We start from the raw sequence: 18,410 nt of genomic DNA, 5'->3' as shown, positions 1-18,410 counted from the left end.
TTTACAAAAATGTTTTTGAGGTTGATTGAGCTTATGTCTTTTATTGTTTATTGAAGACATGTTGATAAAGGTAGAATAGGGAGAATTTCAGACAGAGATTTGCTTTGGAATAAAGAGCTGCGGAAATTCTCAAGAGGAGTGTTTCTGAAGTTTTCCATCCAGCACCACCATTGGTATTTGGGCACACAGACTCCTGATACATGCATATACATTTATTTATAAATGATGTGCAGCATATGCGTGTATATCACTGTCCCATTATATTCATACACAAAAGTACCATTTTAATAATGACGCAGGGAGCCACCTGGGTAGCTCAGTAGGTTAAGCATCTGACTTCAGCTCAGGTCATGATTTCACGGCTTATGGGTTCAAGCCCCACTGAGCTGTCAGCACAGAGCCTGGAAACTGCTTCAGATTCTGTGTCTCCCTCTTTCTCTGCCCCTCCCCTCCCCTGGTCTCTCTCTCTAAGATGAATAAACACTAAAAATAAAAATGTATAATGATGCAGAAAAATATAGAAAGGATTTCTAATATTTCCTTCCTGTACTTCAAAGGGTTCTCCTGCCCCCCTCATCCCTGGGCGGGGGTGTCTATGCCCTGCTCAGTGGCTGGCCTTCTAGGGTGTATGCACTGCCTGGCACAGGGGCTTGTCTGTTCGTTTCTTCAGGCCCCCTTGGGCAGAGACTGCACACCCCCCTCCATCATTTCACTCTGTTGCCTGACAGGCCAAACAATCGTCTTTATGTAGTACCAAAATGCTGTGTCCCAGTAGAGATCCATCTCTGCCAGACCTTCTACGAACTTGGAGAAAAACCACTCATCAATCTGCAATGAACTTGACAGCATTCAAATCTGTTTGGAAATTGTGAAAGTAAGTCTAGGCTGTGTTTCGGAGACCTCCCGGGGTGGTTGTGAAGATCAAGTGATAAAAAGGAAGAAGAACTTCATGACACACAAAGGGCTCTACAAATGTCAAGTGATATTATTAGCAGTGATTTGCATTTATGGAGGAAGGAATGGAGACAAACAAAAGGGAACATAGACCTGCACAAAGGGAGCCTCTGCAAGGCAGCCCAACCCCGAGGCCAGGGAACCTTCCTTGGGGATCTATTTTTCTACAGGGCAACCTGTGTACAGACCCTCCCCACCTCCCACCTCCCTTTTGGGCACGAAGTGAAGTACCCTGTTGGGGGGCGGCAGCCTCCTCTGAGAACTATATCCCAGGAGGTGGAGGAGCCAGAAACAGCCAGCAGGGGGAGGGATTGACCAGGATAAGAGTAGGAAGAGGCTTCTGGCAGGGTTGGAATACTATAGTAGAATGTGACATAAAATCCGTGGGAGTTAGGTGGAGGAAGTCTTCTAAGGTGTCTAAATGATTCTTAAAAACGAATCAAGATTTGTTATTTCTGAATTCAGAGATTTGCCTGCTCCCAGCCATTCCCTGGCCACCATGGAATCCTTCAGCCAGCTCTGAGCAAGGCCCCATGGCCAGGCACTTGAAGGATCTCAAGATGCTGGAAAAGACCTGCACTCCAGAGTTTGCAAAGCCACGAGTGAGATAAACAGGAAATTTCATATGTAAGAATCAGCAGTCAGTGTCAGTTTCTGACTTACTTTTCTTGTAATTCAAGAAAAAAAAAAAGAGGTAAAAACACCTTTTATGTTTGGTTAACTGAATGGAGAATACATGAATGAGATTTTCTTTGTTTTGAAGGTCAGATCCACGCCCCCCGCACCCCCCCATCTCTTGACCTCAGAGTTGCTTCACCTTTGCAGGAGCTCAGAGAGGGAAATGCATGCCTTTTGGGAGAGAGGTCCTGACTAGGAGTCAGGAGACTTGGTCTCTGGTCTCATCCTTGCTCTAGGCCAGTCATGGAAGGCCTCTATTCCTTATTCTCCTCACTTGTAGAATGGGGCTGGTGGGGGGCATTTTTTCTTTTATTGATACAAAGCTGTGATATGACAGGCTTGGAAGGGTGGCCTTGCAAGCACACTGCATGAACTTGGCCATCAGTGAAAGAGTAGGATGGGGCTACAAGTCCATCTGGGGAGGGGGCAGTGTCCTTTAACGTGACAGAGGGAATGTTGGCCCCTCAGAGTTCCCTCCATAGGCATGGTGGGAGCGACAGTTGAATGGGGCAGTTGGAGAGGAGGGCTCCAGACAGGTGGGACAGGGAAGCCAAATCTAAAGTCTGTGGAAAGAAGAAGACTCAGACAACAGGCAGCAGGCAGTACCTGCTGAGCCTCATGACTTTGGACCCTTCCTCCTCATCCATTCCTCCTCAGGACGCTAGTGTTTCCTGCCCAGGTAAAACTTCTCTCTCTAGCAATCAGCCCTGGGTGCCCTTGTCTCCATCCCCAGGACTGGCTGTGGTGAGTGACACCACATCAAACTGTGGCTGCCCACGCAAGAATAAGCAGGGACCGAGGGCATCCCAGAGCAGAGGGGAGGCCAAGCCAGGGTATCCAAATCTGTGATACACAAGAGCCTACACTGAATAAATGAAGTCTTTTAACACACCCATATACACACTGTATAGTGTGTAGTATTCACAATTTTATTACAGAATTTATTGTTTTAAGGAAACTTAAATTCATGGTGCATTCCTGTGTGGTTCAAACAGATCCAAAATGGGAGTTATCATTGCCCTTCCATGTTGTCAGAATATCTCTGTGACTGAATGGGAGACCTCACTTGGAAACATCATCACAGGCCACTGTATGGGGCTTTCTGGAAATGAGAAGCCTTGGGCAAAGCCCCTGCCCTCATTTCTGCACCCCAGGCTTTGCATCCTCTCACCCTTGTGTGCTTTCTTCTGCTCCCTCTCAATTTCCTTCCTCCTTCTCCCAATAGCGGTCCCTTCTCGGGGGTTTGGCTACCCACTTGGGTGCTGGGACAACTGGACAGAGTTTCTCCTCTGAGCTGGAGGCTGGTCAGGGCCTGGAGGAAGGGGCTATGGGAGCTGGGGAGAGGGCATGGGACCATTGGATCTTGGTAATTTTGGTGGCTTGAAATTAAGAATGGATTTATCAAGAAAGCCACAGGGGGCACAATCTCTTATCTTGGAAGGATTTTATGATTAACAGGGTATCTGCATTTGATTGATGCAGGGAGTCCTAAGGAAAGACTTCCATTATGGGCACCAAGGAAAACAGAATCCAGTTCTCAAACAAGAATAATTACTTGTTAATTTTCTGGGTTAGAGAGGCAGAAATGGAATTTAATTGAGCAAAGTGAGTAGGTGTGGAAAATATTGCTACTTGAAATGCCCTGTAGCTATCTTTCGCTCTCCCCCTTTGGAGAGCAAGGATAAGGAAAAATGAATCCACTATAAGGAAATTGCAGTGCCAATGTGAGGATAAAGGCAAAGTTCCCCAGATCCCTGGAGTCAGGGAGGCAATAAGGAGAGGTAGGGATTGCAGCAAACTAGAGCATGTCTGCCCTGCCAGAAAATGGTTGCTGCTGCTCAGTGTGAGGTGATTGTGGCCACACAAGCATACAGAGCTCTCTGATATTTTGTCAAAAGCCAGGGCCTTTTTTTTTTTTATAATGGTACCTGCTAATTCAAATTCAGAAAAATTAAACTGTGCAGACCAAATAAAGCGGACCTGAAGTCGTATGTGGTCCATAACCCACCAGTTTGTGTCCCCTGCTCTAAATGGAGACCTCCCTGCTTCTGCCTTGTCAGGCCCATTGAGGTCAGGTTGGGGATGTCCTGCCAGAAAGCAGAGGGATGCACCAGGGACCTTTTCCCATCCCCTGCCAACCCTCAGATGCTCTGAGTGGAGAAAAGCTGCCAGGAACAGAGTCATGGTGGCTGCAGGGGCCCTGGCTCGGCCCGGTCTCTGCTCCTGTCAGCTCCTATCAGGGCCCACCCCCACCTTCTGGCTGCCAGCAAGCAGATTTGCCACTCCAGGCAGCTCCTCGCTCCTGGCAGAGGATAGCATGACAGACGGGGATAGAGACGTTAGCCAAAGCAGACTTCCTGATTTAAAAAGTCTCATTTTCCCTCTGGGGCTGCCAAATTTAGCAAGGTGCCATTCTTGCTGCAATGCTTCCAAGCCGTCTTAGGTAATCATAACTCCACATTCCCTGTGGAGTGCTCAAGGAAATTACCTCCCAGCACCAGTTTCCTACGCACTCTGATTACTTGAACAAGGCCAGGGAGGCCTGGTCTCCTGTGTTCGGCATCTTGGAGTCCGGAACCCTTAAGACAAGCTGATGACAGCTTGCTGTCAGGATTCTTTGCCTTTAGGAAAGTGAGAAAAATTATAAAGGTCATAGTAAGCATTCTCCATGGATGGTGAAGCCCACACTCTTAGGGAGAGGATCCTGATCATAGGGACTGGGGCCATTTAGTTTGGACAAGAGAGAAATTGCAGATGGGTTTCTGGGGGTGAGCAGAGAGAAACAGTGATTGTCCTCACGCATCTGAGGGCGCATAAAGAGACATAAATGTAGCCTGTGCGGCACCTGAGTGCAGAGCGACTGTTGGCAGGAAAATCACGTTCAGTTCCACAGAAAGAAAACAATTCATTCCCTTTAGGGCTATTTCTTTAAAAAAGGTTTAACTTTTTGTTTTGAAATGATTTTAAACTACATAAAAATAACAATAATAACACTAAGAAATTCTAAATACCCTTCACTCCGAATTGCAAATTAACATTTTGCCACATTTGCTTTAACATTCTCTGTGCATAATTATTATTTTTCTGACACATTTGAGAGTAAATTGCAGACATTTTGCTCCATTATCTCTAAGTGCTTTAGTATATACTTCCTAAGAATAAGGATGTTCTCTTGCATAACCATAATTATCACAATTATTAATTGTCAAATTGTACAATTATCAACATCAGAAAATTTTACTTTGATATAATACTGCTATGTACCCTACAGTCCATATTCTACTTTCCCAAATTGTCCCAAAATAGTGTCCTTAATTTTTTCTTTTTGGTCCAGGATCCAATGCAGGGTTGTGTATTGCTTTTAGCTGTCATGTCTCTTCAGTTGCCATTAGTCTGGAATGTTTCCTCGCCTGTCTTTGTCTTTGATAATATGAACAGTTTTAAAGAGTGCAGGCCAGGGGTTTTGTAGAATGTTCCTTTGGGTTTGTCTGATAATTTCCTCATGACTAGATTCAGGCTGTTTGCTGAACTACACACGAGGGCCTTCTTGAGAAGTGAGTAGGGTCTGTTGCCAAAGCTTGCTGAGTCATGGTCTGGTTGGCTGGAAGGAAATTCTCACTCAAGACACTGAGTTTTCTACAGCTAATGTCTTCTCGGATTCTTTTAATTCTTGGATTCTATGATTCTCTCTCCCCCAAATAATTTCAATTGGGTTTCAGAACTTGTAGTGGGCTCTTTCTTCTCTATCAGCTACTCTGCTTTCTACCTCTGCTTTGCTCAGACTAACCTTCTGTGCAGCCCTCAGGGGACTACAGGCAGGGGAAGTGGCCCAGAGGCAGTGGGAAGCCACATACAACTGGTCAGTGACCCAGCTTAGCTGTCATGCCCATATTGTGACAGCAACAGGAAGGATAGGAAGGCGCTAGAAAGACTCTGCATGCAAGACTATGCCCATGACCAGATTTCCCTCCTCCTGTCTCTCTGGCCAGAGCTGGATTACATTTATTCAAGGAGCCAAGGGCCTATCCAAGGATGAGAGGCCAGTTTTCTTTACTTTTCTCAGTTTGATCATCCCTGAGCATCCCCTTCCATTGTCTTCCTGAAGCAAATCTGGAAAAGCTGAGGGGTGGGGGCGGGGCATGATGCTTTGGGTAGAGGAAGCTGTGAAAGACTTTCCAGTACACTGACAAAGGGAAGGCCCTTAGGGTGGGAGGGGGGACTTTGCCCTGGGTTGGGTCTATGCAGGGGCCAGGAGACTGATGTCTAGGAAGAGATCTAGAGCACTTCACTGCTGTTCCCACCCTTGTCTCTCTTGACTCTTGCCAGAGCCCTTGCCCAATGGTGCCCTTAAGAGCCCTACTGTGCAGGTGCCACACACCCCATATCAGCTGGATGCCTCACCTGGGCTTTCTCTCAAACTCTCTTCCTTGCCTCTCCTCTCTTGTCTAGCCACCAAGCTCCAGTGTCACCTCCTGTAAGAGGTTCTCCCTAACTTCAGCCTCCTCCCACACTGTACTGATCTCTCCTTCCTCAGAACTTGGGTAGCACAGGTGGTCTGCATTACTCAGTGACACTGAACACAGCCTGATTCCAGGGTTTACATTCTTTTTTTAATAATGTTTATTTATTTATTTTGAGAGACAGAGAAAGAGAGCATGGGGGAGGGGCTGGGGGAGAGAGAGAGAGAGAGAGAATCCCAAGCTGAGTGTAGAGCTTGATGTGGGGATCAATCTCATGACTGTGAGATCATGACCTGAAACAAAATCAAGAGTTGGGCCTCTTAATCAACTGAGTCACCCAGGTGACCCTCCAGGGTTTACACTCTTAAATATACAATTAAATATTACAATGTCATAGGGCAATCCCTGTATAACTTCCAGATCTCATTGCCACCAGATGTAGCCAACATCTTGAAATTGGTGTATATTTTCTCACTAATTTTAAAAAAGTAAACTATTTTTTAAGGACAACTTTAGGTTACAGAAAAGTTGTGGAAATAATATGGAGCATTCCCCTGTTTTTGCATCTTACATTAATGTTAATACCTTACATATGTGTTAAGATTAATGAACAAATATTGACATACCATTATTGACTAATATCCATACTTTATGTAGCTTTCCTTAGTTTTTTCCTAACGTTCCTTCCCCCCCCCCCCCATGATCCTAGTTATCACATTTTCTTAGGCTCTTGGCTATGACATTGTCTCAGGTTTTCCTTGTTTTTTGATGAGCTTGACCGTTTTAAGTAGTACTGGTCAGGTATTTTGTAAAATGTCCCTCAGTTAGGATTTGTCTAATATTTTTCCTATGATTAGACTGGAATTATGGGTTTTGGGGAGGAAGACAACAGAGGTAAAGTGCCCTCCTCATCCCATCATATCAACATCCCAGTAGCAAAGAATACACCTAGTACCTGTATCTGAGTTTCTAATACTATTCTCCAATAAATGCAATCAGAGTTACTTGGAAGAGTGGAATTTTCCTACATATATAATTATCAGTAAATGAATATATTGTTTTGCAAGTATGTGAACTTTTCACAAATGGTTATCAGAAGTATGTATTTTATTGCAATGCTTTTTCCCCTTTCAATTTATCACATGGAATATTCACATGGACTGATGTGTGGATTGACATTCATTTTTATTTTTTAATAGTAATATACAGTATTCATATTAAACAACACACCCATTTTCCTATTGATGAATATTCAAAATACTACAGAGATGCTACAAATATTTCTATAGAGGGGCCACTGAGATATTTTTGCATGAGGTTCTGTCTTCTGTGGATTGTTTGCTTGTGTTTTTCTAGATTGAAATTCAATGTTGACATTAGTGAATATGACTGAAAAGAGGCTAGCAGAGGTAGGAGAATTTGTAAGTACAATAAAAAGAAGCATACAAAGTTTGTGGCTACTCTGTATGGGATTCCTTGAATAGACAGAATTGGTTCTGACCATTTATATACCTAAGGAGGAGAATTGCTGGCTGTGTTAGTAAAATAATCTTGAACTTGATCAGATAATGCCAAATTGCTCTGCAAATTAATTATACAGTTTATACTCCTGTCAGCAGGGTTTAAGAGCTACTGTGATCCATATATATGCCAAGAGTTAAAATTTTCAGACTTTTAAATATTACTTATCTGAAGAATGAGAAGTAGCTTTTATTGTGATTGTGGCTTCAATACATACCTCCCTGATACTCAGAGATTGAGCATTTCTGTGCCTGTTTATTTGGCTCATTTGTGAATTGCTTATTTATGTCTTTATACTTAAAAACCATCTCTTGTAGGGAGCATATCATTGGGTCTTGCTTTTACCTCCAGTTTGACAATCTCTAGTTTTTAACTGAAGTGTTTACTCCATTTATATTTAATGTAAATATTGATGTGATTGGATTTAAGTCTATCAGCTTGCTATTTGTCTTCCACTTATCCCTCTGTTTTATATTCTTCCGTTTCTCTTTGCCTATCTTTTTGGGTTAATCTACTATTCAATGCTCCATTTTATTTCTTTGATTGAATTCTTAGCTTTAAGTCTTGGTTTTCTTTTTGTGTGTGTATGTTTTTCCCTATGGCTGACACTATGCTGTGGTTTACATTTTATGTGTGTTATTGTGTGCTTATTTCTCCCTTTCTGGGGAGAGGAGTTGTACCTCAGGCTTCTTTCATTCTTATCATTATTCATGCATTTATTCATTTCATTTTTCATTCCATAAATTTGTGTTAAACACCTACTATATACCAGGGACTGTCTAAGTGTTAGAAATGCAGCTGTAAACAAGACAAATGTGAAGCCCACAGTCTATTTGGGGAAATAGATAAGTAAGTAGGGGAGTTTTCCCAGAGGAGAAAATATCTGAATTGAGCCTTGAAGGCTGAGCAGGAATTGGTCAAGTTAAGGAAGGGATATTAGATTGTTCCAGGTTGTGGCAGTGGTGTATGCAAAGACCCAGAGGCAAAAGTAATTGGCAATTTGTTCAGACAGCAGTAAGACATGCAACATTGCTGGAATGTAGTGTTAGGTGGTGCAAATGGAAGGTGGACTGTGGAGTACAGTGCAGATTGACAAACATTCAGGGAGTTCCTATTTGAATTAGGAATTTAGAGTTGGATACATTGTTTTCATGTCATCAATATTCATTAATTGAATGATAGAAGAGATTTTGAGCAGAATTACTGGCTCCAAGACATCTACCCCCTCCGGTTGTTTATAATTCTTGTTTCCACTTTGGAAGATTGTCTTCTTGAGGTGAAGGCACTTTAATTTTCAAATTCTATTGTAAGAAAGAATATATTATTCCAGAGGAGGGATTTTTGTAATATAAGCAAGGGTTTTCTAGGCTTATTGGAAAAAAAAAGGCGTGTTAGTTTCTCTGTATCCAGAGTGCCCCAGATGAGACAGTGCCACTCATTTTAACCTTACTTTCCCCATGGCTTTGTTGAGATATAACTGACATATAATACTACTTGCTGTATTATACATGTAGATGTGTACAACACGTGGATTTGATAGACTTTATTGTGAAATGACCACCACAGTAGCATTAGTTAACACCTCCATCACATCACATACTTACCATTTCTCTTTTGAAGTGAAAATGTTTAAAATGTACTCTCTTAGCAATTTTCAAGTATATAATACAGTATTGTTAACTATAATCACCATGCTGTACATTATATCCCCAGAATTTACTCATAACTAGAAATTTTTACCCTTTGAATGACATGTCTCTATTTCCTCTACCACCCAACCCCTAGCAACCACCATTCTACTCTCTATTACTATGAGTTCATCTTTTCTAGATTCTTCATATAAGTGGATATCATACAGTATTTTTCTTTCTCTGTCTGACTTCCTTCACTTAGCGTAATTCCTTCCAGGTCCATCTTTGTTGTCCCAGTTGGCAGGATGTCCTTCTTCCTCAAAGCTGAATAATGTTCCACTGTATATGTACACTACATCTTCTTAATCCATTCATCCATAAATGGACACTTGGGTTGTTTCCATATCTTGACTATTGAGAATGATGTTGCAATGGATGTGAAGGTACAGATATCTTTTCAGGATCTTGATTTCATTTCCTTTGGATATCTACTCAGAAGTGGGATTGCTGAATCATATGTCAATTTTATTGTACATTTTTTTTTGAGGAGCCTCCATACTGTATTCCACAGTGGCTATACCAATTTACATTCTCACCAACAGTGTGGAAGAATTTTCTTTTCTCTATGTTTTTGCCAATACTTGTTATCTCTCGTCTTTTTCTTTTCTCTATGTTTTTGCCAACACTTGTTATCTCTAGTCTTTTTGTTTTTTTATTTTTATTTTTATTTTATTTTTATTTTTTTTCAGTATATGAAGTTTATTGTCAAATTGGTTTCCATACAACACCCAGTGCTCATCCTAAAAGGTGCCCTCCTCAATACCCATCACCCACCCTCCCCTCCCTCTCACCCCCCATCAACCCTCAGTTTGTTCTCAGTTTTTAAGAGTCTCTTATGCTTTGGTTCTCTTCCACTCTAACCTCTTTTTTTTTTCCTTCCCCTCCCCCATGGGTTTCTGTTAAGTTTCTCAGGATCCACATAAGAGTGAAACCATATGGTATCTGTCTTTCTCTGTATGGCTTATTTCACTTAGCATCACACTCTCCAGTTCCATCCATGTTGCTACAAAGGGCCATATTTCATTCTTTCTCATTGCCATGTAGTATTCCATTGTGAATATAAACCACAATTTCTTTATCCATTCATCAGTTGATGGACATTTAGGCTCTTTCCATAATTTGGCTATTGTTGAGAGTGCTGCTATAAACATTGGAGTACAAGTGCTCCTATGCATCAGTACTCCTGTATCCCTTGGGTAAATTCTTAGCAGTGCTATTGCTGGGTCATAGGGTAGGTCTATTTTTAATTTTTTGAGGAACCTCCACACTGTTTTCCAGAGTGGCTGCACCAATTTGCATTCCCACCAACAGTGCAAGAGGGTTCCCGTTTCTCCACATCCTCTCCAGCATCTATAGTCTCCTGATTTGTTCATTTTGGCCACTCTGACTGGCGTGAGGTGATATCTGAGTGTGGTTTTGATTTGTATTTCCCTGATGAGGAGCGACGTTGAGCATCTTTTCATGTGCCTGTTGGCCATCCGGATGTCTTCTTTAGAGAAGTGTCTATTCATGTTTTCTGCCCATTTCTTCACTGGGTTATTTGTTTTTTGGGTGTGGAGTTTGGTGAGCTCTTTATAGATTTTGGATACTAGCCCTTTGTCCGATATGTCATTTGCAAATATCTTTTCCCATTCCGTTGGTTGCCTTTTAGTTTTGTTGGTTGTTTCCTTTGCTGTGCAGAAGCTTTTTATCTTCATAAAGTCCCAGTAGTTCATTTTTGCTTTTAATTCCCTTGCCTTTGGGGATGTGTCAAGTAAGAAATTGCTACGGCTGAGGTCAGAGAGGTCTTTTCCTGCTTTCTCCTCTAGGGTTTTGATGGTTTCCTGTCTCATATTTAGGTCCTTTATCCATTTTGAGTTTATTTTTGTGAATGGTGTGAGAAAGTGGTCTAGTTTCAACCTTCTGCATGTTGCTGTCCAGTTCTCCCAGCACCATTTGTTAAAGAGACTATCTGTTTTCCATTGGATGTTCTTTCCTGCTTTGTCAAAGATGAGTTGGCCATACGTTTGTGGGTCTAGTTCTGGGGTTTCTATTCTTTTCCATTGGTCTATGTGTCTGTTTTTGTGCCAATACCATGCTGTCTTGATGATGACAGCTTTGTAGTAGAGGCTAAAGTCTGGGATTGTGATGCCTCCTGCTTTGGTCTTCTTCTTCAAAATTACTTTGGCTATTTGGGCCTTTTGTGGTTCCATATGAATTTTAAGACTGCTTGTTCTAGTTTCGAGAAGAATGCTGGTGCAATTTTGATTGGGATTGCATTGAATGGGTAGATAGCTTTGGGTAGTATTGACATTTTGACAATATTTATTCTTCCAATCCATGAGCAGGGAATGTTTTTCCATTTCTTTATATCTTCTTCAATTACCTTCATAAGCTTTCTATAGTTTTCAGCATACAGATCTTTTACATCTTTGGTTAGGTTTATTCCTAGGTATTTTATGCTTCTTGGTGCAATTGTGAATGGGATCAGTTTCTTTATTGGTCTTTCTGTTGCTTCATTGTTAGTGTATAAGAATGCAACTGATTTCTGTACATTGATTTTGTATCCTGCAACTTTGCTAAATACATGTATCAGTTCTAGCAGACTTCTGGTGGAGTCTATCGGATTTTCCATGTATAATATCATGTCATTTGCAAAAAGCGAAAGCTTAACTTCATCTTTGCCAATTTTGATGCCTTTGATTTCCTTTTGTTGTCTGATTGCTGATGCTAGAACTTCCAACACTATGTTAAACAACAGCTGTGAGAGTGGACATCCCTGTCATGTTCCTGATCTCAGGGAGAAAGCTCTCAGTTTTTCCCCATTGAGGATGATGTTAGCTGTGGGCTTTTAATAAATGGCTTTTATGATGTTTAAGTATGTTCCTTCTATCCCAACTTTCTCGAGGGTGTTTATTAAGAAAGGATGCTGAATTTTGTCAAAGACCTTTTCTGCATCGATTGACAGGGTCATATGGTTCTTATCTTTTCTTTTATTAATGTGATGTATCACGTTGATAGATTTGTGAATGTTGAACCAGCCCTGCATCCCAGGAATGAATCCCACTTGATCATGGTGAATAATTCTTTTTATATGAAAAACTGTTGAATTCGATTTGCTAGTATCTTATTGAGAATTTTTGCATCCATATTCATCAGGGATATTGGCTTGTAGTTCTCTTTTTTTAATGGGTCTCTGTTTGGATTAGGAATCAAAGTAATACTGGCTTCATAGAATGAGTCTGGAACTTTTCCTTCCCTTTCTATTTTTTGGAATAGCTTGAGAAGGATAGGTATTATCTCTGCTTTAAACGTCTGGTAGAACTCCCCTGGGAAGCCATCTGGTCCTGGACTCTTATTTGTCGGGAGATTTTTGATGACTGATTCAATTTCTTCGCTGGTTATGGGTCTGTTCAAGCTTTCTATTTCCTCCTGATTGAGTTTTGGAAGCTTGTGGGTGTTTAGGAATTTGTCCATTTCTTCCAGGTTGTCCCGTTTGTTGGCATATAATTTTTCATAGTATTCCCTGATAATTGCTTGTATCTCTGAGGGATTGGTTGTAATAATTCCATTGTCATTCATAATTTTATCTATTTGGGTCATCTCCCTTTTCTTTTTGAGAAGCCTGGCTAGAGGTTTGTCAATTTTGTTTATTTTTTCAAGATACCAACTCTTGGTTTCGTTGATCTGCTCTACAGGTTTTTAGATTCTGTATTATTTATTTCTGCTCTGATCTTTATTATTTCTCTTCTTCTGCTGGGTTTAGGCTGTCTTTCTGTTCTGCTTCTATTTCCTTTAGGTGTGCTGTTAGATTTTGTATTTGGGATTTTTCTTGTTTCTTGAGATAGGCCTGGATTGCAATGTGTTTTCCTCTCAGGACTGCCTTCGCTGCATCCCAAAGGGTTTGGATTGTTGTATTTTCATTTTCATTTGTTTCCATATATTTTTCAATTTCTTCTCTAATTGCCTGGTTGACCCATTCATTCTTTAGTAGGGTGTTCTTTAACCTCCATGCTTTTGGAGGCTTTCCAGACTTTTTCCTGTGGTTGATTTCAAGCTTCATAGCATTGTGGTCTGAAAGTATGCATGGTATGATTTCAATTCTTGTATACTTATGAAGGGCTGTTTTGTGACCCAGTATGTGATCTATCTTGGAGAATATTCCATGTGCACTCGAGAAGAAAGTATATTCTGTTGCTTTGGGATGCAGAGTTCTAAATATATCTGTCAGGTCCATCTGATCCAATGTATCATTCAGAGCCCTTGTTTCTTTATTGACCATGTGTCTAGATGATCTATCCATTTCTGCAAGTTGAGTGCTAAAGTCCTCATCTTTTTGTTTTAAAAAAATTTTTTTTGACATTTATTCATTTTTGAAAAGCAGAGAGAGACAGAGTGTGTATGGGAAAGGGGCCCAGAGAGAGGGAGACACAGAAACACAAGCAGGCTCCAGGCTATCAGTACAGAGCCAGATGCGGGGCTCGAACTCACAGACCGTGAGATCATGACCTGAGCCAAAGGCAGCCGCTTAACCGACTGAGCCACCCAGTCATCTTTTTTATAATAGCCGTTCTAACAGGTATGAAGTAATATCTTTTTGTGGTTTTGACCTGCATTTCCCTAATGATTAGTGATATTGAGCACCTTTTCATGTACTTTTAGGCCATTTGTATATCTTCTTTGCAGAAGTTTCTATTCAGTTCCTTTTCTCATTTTTAATCAGATTTTTCTGTTTGGGTTATTTTGATTTTGAGTTGTATGACTTCCTTATATGTTTTGTATATTAACTCTTTATCAAGGGGTGCCTGGCTGGCTCAGTCAGAAGAGAATGAGAGTCTTGATCTTGGGGTTGTGAGTTCAAGCCTCACATTAGATGTAGAGATTACTGAAAAAAAAATAAACTTAAAAAAAGGGACTGAAGTTAACCCTTTATCAGATATGATTTGCAAATATTTTTCCCATTCTGTAGGTTGTATTTTCATTTTGTTGATTGTTTATTTTGCTGTATAGAATATTTTTAGTTTTATGTAGTTCCACTTATTTTTGCTTTTTATTTTGCTTGTGCTTCTGGTGTCACATCCAAAAGATAATTGCCAAGAGAAGGAAATTATCCCCCTGTTTACTTATAGGGACTTTATATTTTTAGTTCTTATGTTAAAGTCTTTAATCCATTTCAGGTTAATTTTTGTGAGTGGCATTAAGACAGGAGTCCAATTTTATTCTTTTGCATGTGATTATCCAGTTTTCCCAACACCATTTATTAAAGAGAATATCCTTTTCCCGTTGAGTATTCTTGGATCCATTGTCAAATATTAGTTGACTGTATTTTCAAGGGTTTATTTGTAATCTCTCAATTTTGTTCTATTGGTTTATGTGTCTATTTTTATGCCAGCACCATTGATTACTGTAGCTTTGTAGTATAGTTTGAAATCAGGAACTGTCATGCCACCAGCTCTGTTCTTCTTTCTTAGGATTGCTTTGACTATTCAAGGTCTTTTGTGATTTCATACAAATTTTAGAATTGTTTTTTCTATTTCTGTAAAATAATATCATTAGAATTTTGATGGGAATTGTGCCAAATCTATAGATAGCTTTAAGTAGTATGGACATTTTAATGATATTAATTTTTCTGATCCATGAACACAGGGTATCTTTCCATTTGTTTTTCTCTTCAATTTCTTTCCTCAAAGTGTTGTAGTTTTCAGTGTACAGTTCTTTCACTTCCTTTGTTAAGTTTAGCCATGAGTATTTTATTTTTTTTTGAAGCTGTTGTGAATGAGATTGTTTTCTTTATTTCTTTTCAGGTATTTTATTTTAGTATATAGAAACACAATTGATTTCTATATATTGATTTTGTATCCTGAAACTTTACTGAATTTGTTTAGTTCTAAGTTTTCCATTTAGTCTTTAGGATTTTCTATATATAAGATAATACCATCTGCAAGCAAAGACAGTTTTACACCTTTCTTTCCAATTTGTATATCCTTTATTTCCTTTTCTTACCTAATTGCTACGGCTAGGACTTGCAGTACTATGTTGAATAAAAGTGGTAAGAGTGAACATCTTTGTTTTGGTCCTGATTCTAGATGAAAACTTTTCAAACTTTCATCATTGAGTATGTTAGGTGTAGGCTTGTCATATATGCCCTTTATTATGTGACAGTATATTCTTTCTATATCCAATTGGTTGAGAGTGTTTTTTAATCATGAACACATGTTGTATTTTATCAACTGATTTTTCTGTATCTCTTAAGATGTATCTTAATGTATTAGATGCATTATTTCTCTGTATTTATTGAGATGATCATATGATTTTTATCTTTTATTCTATTAATGAAGTGTATCATATTTGTTGATTTGCATATGTTGAAGCATCCTTGCATCTCAGGGATAAATTCTACTTGATCATGGTATATGATTTCTTAATGTGTTGTTGGATTTAGTTTGCTAATATTTTGTTGACAATACTTGCATCTATATTCATTAGGGTATTGGCCTGTAGTTTTCTTGTTATGTCTTTATCTGGCTTTGCTATCAGGATTATGCTTGTCTCATAAAATGAGTTTGGGGATGTTTCTTCCTCTTCAATTTTTTTGGAAGAGTTTGAGAAGCTTTGGCATTAATTCTTCTGTAAATGTTTTGTAGAATTCGCTGGGGAAACAATTTGGTCTGGGATTTTCTTTTTTGGGGATAGTTTTGATTACTAGTTCAATCTTCTTATTGTATTGGTCTGTTCAGATTTTCTATTTCTTCATTATTAAGTCTTGGTAAGTTGTGTGTTTCTAGGAATTTATCAATTTCTTCTAGGTTATCCAATTTGTCGATGTACATTTGTTCTAATAGTCTCTTATGATCATTTATATCTCTGTGGTATCCGTTGCAATGTCTACTCTTTCTAATTTTATGAGTCTTCTCTTTTTTCTCTTAGTCTAGCTAAAGATTTGCCAGTTGTTTATTTTTTCAAAAAAAACCAGTTGTAGTTTCATTGATCTTTTCTACTGTTTTTCTAGTCTCTAGTTCATTTATTTCTGTTCTTTGTTTTATTTCCCTCTGCTAACTTTGGGCTTAGTTTGTTCTTCATTTTTTGGTTCACTGAAGTGTAAATTTAGGTTATTTATTTGAAACCTTTTATTTTTCTTAATGTAGGCATTTATCATTATAAACTTCCATTTGAGGACTACTTTTACTGCATCCCACAAATTTGGTATGTCATGTTTCCACTTTTATTTATTTCAAGATATTTTTAAAATTTTCCTTTTGATTTCTTCTTTGACTCATTGTCTGGTCAGAAATATGTTGTGTAATACACACATATTTGTGAACTTTCCATCTTTTTTTGTTATTGATTTCTAGTTTCATACCATTGTGGTCAGAAAAAATACTTGGTATGATTTCAATATTCTTAAATTTGCTAAGATTTGTTTTGTAACTTATCATGGTCTATCCTGGGGAATGTTGCACGTGTTCTTGAGAAGAAGAACACATGTTCTACTGTTGCTGGATAGAATTTTCTGTATATTTTTGTTAGGCCCACTTGGTCTAAAGTGTAGCTCAACTCTAGTGTTTCCTTATTGATTTTATGCCTGGATGATATAGCTAATGTTGAAAATGGAGTATTAAAGTCACCTACTAATATTTTATTATTAGTGTTTATTTAATATATTTAGGTTCTCCACCATTAAAAGATGTCTATAATTTATCAATCTATTTATCTATCATCTATGATTGTTATATATTCTTGATTACTTGATCCTTTTATCATTGTGTAGTGATTTTGTCTCTTGTTATGGTTTCTTTTTCTTAGAATCCATTTTGTTTGATATAAGTATAGCTACCCCTGCTGTCTTTTGGTTTCCACTTGCATGTTTCCATCCCTTCACTTTGAGCCTATGTGTATCTTTAAAGCTGAAGTGAGTCTGTTGTAGGCAGCATGTAGTTGGGTCTTATTTTTTTCATTCAGCCAGCCACTCTATGCCTTTTTATTGAAGGATTTAATCCCTTTGCATTTCACATGTTTATTGATACTTAAGGATTTATTAATGCCATCTTATTGTTTTCTGGCTGTTTTGTAGGTCCCCCATTCCTTTCTTCTTCTTTTGCTGCTTTCCATTGTGAATTGACGATTTTCATAGTGGTATGCTTTGATTCCCTTCTCTTTATTGAATCTGCTGTAGGTTTTGTGGTTACCTTAAGGCTTACATAAAGAAATTTATAGATATGATGGTCTATTTTAGGTTGGCAACAACTTAATTTTGATTGCATACAAAAACTCTACCCTTTTACTCTCCCCCTTTTATGCTTCTGGTGTTACAACTTGTCTTTTTATATTGTTTACTTATTAAAAATTATTGTCTTTTAACCTTTATATTAGAATTGTTAACACACTACCATAATACAGTATTAGAGTATTCTGAATTTGACTGTATACTTACATTGTTGCATATTTTCATGTTACTAATTAGTGTCAGTGTGTTACATATTTTAATGTTACTAATTAGTGTCCTTTAACTTCAGCTTGAAGAATTTCTTTCAGTATTTCTTGTTAAGGCAGGTCTAGTGGTGATAAACTCCCTCAGCTTTTGTTTGCCTGGGAAAGTCTTTATCTCACTTTCATTTCTGAATGATAGTTTGCTGGTTAGAATATTCTTAGTTGGTAGTTTTATGTTTTTGTTTTTGTTTTTTTTCCCCCGGAACTTTGAATACATCATCCCACTCTCTTGGCCTGTAAGGTTTCTGCTGAGAAATCACTAATAGCCTTCATGGGATTCCCTCGTAAGTTAGAAGTTTCTTTTCTCTTGCTGCTGTTTGATCTGTGAAAATTTTATTCTAATGTGTGTTAGAAATTATCTTTTTGAGTTTGAGTTTCTTTGGTGACCTATGAGCTTCATGAACTTGGCTATTCAAATCTCTACCTAGATTTGGGAAGTTCTAAGCCATTATTTCTTTAAATAAGTCTTCTGCCTCATTCTCCCTCTTTTTTTCCTGAAACTCCAACAACTTGAAATTATTTCTTTCGATGGTATTCCATAGATCACATAAGCTTTCTTCACTCTTTTTAAATTCTTCTTTCTTTGTTCTCCTCTGACTGGAAAATTTCAAAGTTCTTGTCTTCTAACTTATAGATTCTT

At 38.8% G+C, this 18,410-nt stretch overlaps 1 protein-coding gene across 9 annotated transcripts in view; it reads left to right on the top strand.

Moving 5' to 3' along the window:
• Positions 1-2,147: 2,147 nt before the first annotated feature.
• LOC102959837 (ATP-binding cassette sub-family C member 12) overlaps positions 2,148-18,410 on the top strand; it is a 95,535-nt gene continuing 79,272 nt past the window's right edge. For all 9 annotated transcript variants that reach the window (XM_042969684.1, XM_042969686.1, XM_042969685.1 and 6 more), the window contains exon 1: positions 2,148-2,311. The gene's annotated coding sequence lies outside the window, so the exon portion shown is untranslated. The remainder of the gene's footprint in view (positions 2,312-18,410) is intronic.

This window comes from Panthera tigris, chromosome E2 (genome assembly GCF_018350195.1).
Source record: "Panthera tigris isolate Pti1 chromosome E2, P.tigris_Pti1_mat1.1, whole genome shotgun sequence".
Lineage (NCBI taxonomy): Eukaryota > Metazoa > Chordata > Mammalia > Carnivora > Felidae > Panthera > Panthera tigris.
Note: the sequence above shows the minus strand (reverse complement) of the source record. Positions and strands in the feature narration are given on the sequence as shown.